At 41.9% G+C, this 5,543-nt stretch overlaps 1 long non-coding RNA gene across 1 annotated transcript in view; it reads right to left on the bottom strand.

The window, feature by feature from the left end:
• Positions 1-1,018: 1,018 nt before the first annotated feature.
• LOC109287815 overlaps positions 1,019-5,543 on the bottom strand; it is a 14,123-nt gene continuing 9,598 nt past the window's right edge. The window contains exon 3 of the long non-coding RNA XR_002094961.1: positions 1,019-1,028. This is a non-coding gene — a long non-coding RNA (uncharacterized LOC109287815). The remainder of the gene's footprint in view (positions 1,029-5,543) is intronic.

The following is a 5,543-nucleotide window of genomic DNA, read 5'->3' as shown; positions in this document are numbered from 1 at the left end:
GAGGTGGTGCAGGCTCCCACCCTGGGGGTTTTTAAGAGGAGGTTGGATGACCACCTTACTGGGGTCGTTTGACCCCAGTACTCTTTCCTGCCATGGCAGGGGGTCGGACTAGATGATCTGCTCAGGTCCCTTCCGACCCTAGAAACTATGAAACTATAAGACACATTTTTTCCCTACATCATTCAAAGCGTCACACAGGTGGTCTCTAAAGAAAGCCCTTAGTTGCTAGTCCAGTAGCTCAGCAATGCAGGAACCTAATCCCACCCGTGCTAAGTGTTTGTTGGAAAGAACAAGCCTCTTAAAATATCAAGCTGCAGAAATGCTTTTGCTCACAGATTTGTAATTCCCAATTTGACCTTGGAAAGTGAAGCTGTTGTGATGTCAACTGTATAGGAAGAGTGATTGTTCTTTACAAGTTTTAATACAGTCTTAAATCCATGGTTAAGATCAGTGTTTTACAAACACTGCTGACCCATTTCATTAAAGAGCAATTTATTCAATCATAATGTAATGAGACAAGGCACTCCAAGCTGCCTTGCAAGTTATGAGAGTAGTAAGCAATAAAATAGCTGTATAAAACATTTATCCCTACATCTCTCAAATAATTAGAAATACATGTAATTGCATTCTATTTTTTAGAATAGCTTGTGGGAATACAATTCAATGACAATAGTTTATCATAGTAAGTCAGCTCAGTAGGGTTACAGTATGCTGAGTCTAAATGGGAAGACTTTGTTTCACTACTGCAGTGCAGCAGAATCTGGTGTACTTTTTATGGGAGCATCAATGGTCTCCCACTGTTATTTTTTTAAATTAAACCCCATGCCTACTGAGTTAATAAGCATGCAATCAGTAAAATCTTTCTGTAAGTTCCCAGTAATGGTACACACAGTATTTTGTCATAACAGATAATAAAATTTGACAAACTATTCTGTAATTACTATTCTGTTTTATACAATATTACTAGCACATGTAACATGCAACTGGATCTAATGAATGATCAATGGATAATAAAGCCTGGCATTTTGCTAAACTGAAATCACATAATTGCAACTGAATTCAATGTACTCTTCTGATTTGTAATACTTAATCAGATTTGCTGAAAGGCCAAGAGGGATTTTTTTCTCACCCTTTTTGTACCTAGTGAGAAGAGCATGACATGCTGTCAGTTGTAGATTTTGCTACATACAGCAGCATCACTTTAAGATTGGCTATCATATTACACTGTATGTGGGGCTAACCTTTGGGGCCTTTCAGAAGTTGAAGGGAGTACAGTATCTACTTATTAGGCCTGGGCAAAGCAGCTAGCATTTGCTTCGGATTCGGCCAATTCAGGGGCCAATGATTCGATTCGGTGATTCAAATCACTGTCCCGAATTGATTCGGTCAAATTTCTGAATCAAACAGGCCCCATCCCCCACCCACTCTCCCAGCCCCGTCAATGGCTGCCCTGCCCAACCCCAGCCTCTTGGCTCTTAAAAAAAAAAAAATGCCCAGCACTCACCAGATGCTCCCAGGTGGTGGTGGTGTTGGTGTGATCCCCACTGCTGCCCCACTGTCCCATGCTGTGTGGGGGACTCTGTCATGAGCCCTCCACCCCCTGCCTGCTCTCCGAGCCCCCCCAATGGCTGCCCCACCCAGCTCCAGTCTCCCCCCCACTCATTAGCTGATGCCAGATAGGGGGGCAATCCCCACTGCCCCCCACTGCCCAATGCTGCATGGGGGTGGATCTGCCATGAGCCCCCAGAATCCCTGATATCCACTGCAGCATCTGTGCAGGGCTTTTTTTTTTCTCTTTTAAAGAGCCAGACACTGGGGCTAGGAGGGGCAGCTATTGACGGGGCTGGGAGAGTAGGTGGGAGATGGGGGCTCATGACACAGCCCCCCATGCAGCACAAGGCAGTAGGGGGAAGTGGTGATTGCCCATCCCCCCCCTGCAGCAGCCAGTGGGGGGGTTCTTTCTTTTTTTTTTTTTTTAAACTAGGAGCTGGGGCCGTGTGGGGCAGCCATGGGAGGGACTGGGAGAACAGGCAGGGGTCAGGGGATGCTCAGGAGGTCCTGGGGAGCAGGCACCCCTGGTGCTGTCTTCAGGATGGGAGAGGAAGGAGAGGAGGGAGCTCAGTCTGGGGTTGGCTCAGCCTGCACTGGAGTTAGAGAGGTGGGTGAATTGGAGCCCTCCACCACCACCAAGGTGGGAGGGCTCCAATCCACTCGGCCCCACTCCAGCACAGGCTGGACAAACCACAGACCAAGCTCCCTCCCCTCCTTTCCCCTCCTCCCAGCTCTGCTGCTGTCTTCAGGAGGGCGGGGAGAGGCAGGGCTACAGGAGAGAAGCTGCAGACAAGCAGCTGGCTCCAAAGTGCAGCTCAATTCCCCACCCCTCCCCTGGATCCAACAGAGAACATGTTGCGTCAAGAGGGTCACTATAACTCATGGCTCTTTCTATGAAGCATTATGAGTTATGGTGGGGAGCTACATGTCTGTCAGTGACCTAAGAGGCATTTTACTTTCTTTAGGCAAAATGCTTCTCCAGAGGCAACATTTTATTACATGCTTGTTAAGTAATATTAGTCATTGCAAGTGTCAGTATACCACTCTTACATCAAGCAGCAGCTTATTCTGGAAGAACTCCTATTTCATCATGAGTAAGAATGGTAGAATCAAGCCCTATACACAATTTCTGGGGTGGATGGGGCTGTGGAAGGCACTTTAATTAAAGTGGCTCTGAGAGTCACTCCAACTGCATCAGAGCAGAGGTCCATCATGTGTATAGGTGGCCCAAGGTAGCAAAGACCCATTTTGTGAACCTTTCAATAGATCCTTGAAGGATTATAAAGGTTCACAAAAGGGAAATGGATGGTTCCAACAAGTTCTTTCCAATTATTTTTTTCTTCTTGGTTTTTATGACTACTTGGTCAAAATAAGAAAAAGGAAGCATTTTACATTCCCAGAGCCTGTGCTTGTAGCCAACAACATTACCTTAACTGGTTCCCAAATGTATTACTCTTTCCTTGTTCTGAGTTTATACAAATCATTTGGGCCTTTAAATTTTTTATATATATGTATATATTCATTTTTATTTTCTTTAATTTATATATTTTAAATTCCCCAAGAGTTCTGTTAGCTTATTTTTTACATAATTCTTCTCAAAATACTGTTAGGTTTTCTAAAATTCCCCCAGCTTTATTTTTCTTTTTAGTCTTAAGTAGTACCTCACTGATATAAGCTTCCCAGTTCCTTTAACTTGTTTCCAAGAAGCCATCATTAATTACGGCATAAAATCTGATTCTTTCATTCAAAATTCCTGTGTGCTTTGTCATTTAAGTCATGTACAATTCAGCATCAATTATACCACCCTACAACTAGTTACGTTCTTTGTACAGCTATCCATATAATAACTTACCCAATTTCTCTTCAATTTGCCCTCTGAACAAGGTGAAAGCAAGCTAGTCAACACTTGAGAGGAAGCAGAGTAAGATGGATCAGATATCTGGATATTGCCACTGTTTTTATTCCTGAAGGCTCCTCTCCATTGTTATCTCAGCCTTACTTAAAAGTCTAAGATAAAGGACTCACATATTTACTAAATTGCAAGTTTTATTCATTTTTTAATTGTTTTAAAATAAAATAAGAATATATCCCTTTTCCAAAACCTGCTGTATTTAACATCAAATTCTGTGTCAGCTAGGCAGTTGTTTGAATTGTCATGCCAACCAGAATTGTTGCCTTGTCCCAACCTTGCAAAATTAATAGTTCAAGAGAGGCAATTTTGTCATCTGGGGGAGTTGTATTCGCGTTTAAATTTTTTCTTGTACAACAATTACTCTTATTTTGAAGCACAGCATGTGAATTTAGCACAGCTCCTACAGCATGATCAAAATAAAGTAGCTATAAGGAGTCTAGGTGGACGGTAGTTGTACTGCAATCACACTGTAATTTTAGGTCCCAAATTTTGCCATCTTTCTACATATGCATTGATCATTGGCTGCAGGAGAAGTTATACCCTTGCAGGATGGATCAGATTCCAAATTACACCCAGATGTATACAATCTAGTCTCAAGTTTCTGACTAGCTCTAGAGCTTTTCATAGAGCTCTCTATTATCAGCTTTTCCTTGCCCTTCCTGAAGTGCATACTAACCAGCATGTAGCTGGCCATGGTAAGCCAGATTTCTTCAAATGAGTCAACTTTAAAATACTTATTTTAAGTCCATTACATTGTACTGGCTATTATGGAAGAATAGCTTGGCTGTTGAATAGTAGTATCTGAATAATTATTCATAGAGTGGTTGCTTGTTCAAGTGGTTGCTTGTTCCATCAACATTTTCTCCCTTTTCAATAATATTCAGCCCCTCATATTGCCCCAACAGATTTTGTAAGCTTAACATTTTCCAGATGGTAGATTCAGTACAGACTAATTTACATAATTTAAAGCTGCTTACTTGCATAAATTATATAATGAGAGCGCACATGCGCGCGCGCGCACACACACACACACACAGGTTCTTCTCTCAGATCCTACATGCCTCCCACTGAAGTCAGTGTGATATGCAGCTACACCAGTGATTCAAATGTGGCCCCTCATGCATACCAGAAGAGAACTGAGCCCTTCATGTCTGAAGTAAAAACAAACAGATTTCAACTATCAGACCTATGAGGAATTTTACAGGTATAAGAAAATTAATTGGACAAGATTTCCCTATATGCTACATTTGAGTGCACTCCAAAAGCAAGATTATAACATGAAAATGAACTCATATTTAAAAAAGAAAAACTTAACCAAATAGCTATTTTGAAAGGAGAAGATTCATGAATCAGCGTGTTTACTCATCTGGCTTTTCTTTCAAGGAAAAATACAAAATACACTAAGTGTTCCAAATAAGGCAACATAAAGACATGGTAATTATCTTCTTCTTTAGCATTACTACACAAAGATTTTATTTGTTGGGTTTTTTTTAAGCACAAGAGATGGGAAATTTGAACACTATTTATTGACTCCTAGGACAGCTCTGTACACTTCCTGGCAAATATTTTGTCACCGTGACCTGACAAACTAAATTATTCCCTACCAGTTGAACCAAATGCGTTTAGCATTTTTGTTTAGTAAATATACATTGTTAGAGCTTCAATGAACACAGAAGAAAATGGTAAGTTATAACTGTGATTTTAGAGAAGTGATCAGAATGTTATTCCAGCTGACTTCAGAGAGAGGAGGAAGCTATACCAGGATCAATGTCTTTATTCAGAACTTTATACTTCACCCATCCAAATATTCAGGCATGAATACAAAAGTTACCTCACTACAGACTAGTCAATAAATACTAGGCCTGTGTGAAGCTGCTAGTATTAGCTCCAGATTTGGCCAATTTGGGGGACAGTGATTTGATTGGGTGATTTGAATCACTGCCAAATCAATTCAGCCGAATCACCCAGGCCCATCCCCTGCCTGCTCTCCCAGCCCCAGCAATGGCTGCCCCGCCCACCCCAGCTCCGGCACTTTGGAAAAAAAGCCCCGACTCAGACTCACCGGTTCCTGCCTGGCAGG

The sequence above is a fragment of the Gavialis gangeticus genome, unplaced genomic scaffold, assembly GCF_001723915.1.
Source record: "Gavialis gangeticus isolate Ggan-Ray unplaced genomic scaffold, GavGan_comp1, whole genome shotgun sequence".
Taxonomy (NCBI): Eukaryota; Metazoa; Chordata; order Crocodylia; family Gavialidae; genus Gavialis; species Gavialis gangeticus.
The sequence above is the reverse complement of the archived record's forward strand: the minus strand, read 5'-3'. Positions and strand labels throughout refer to the sequence as shown.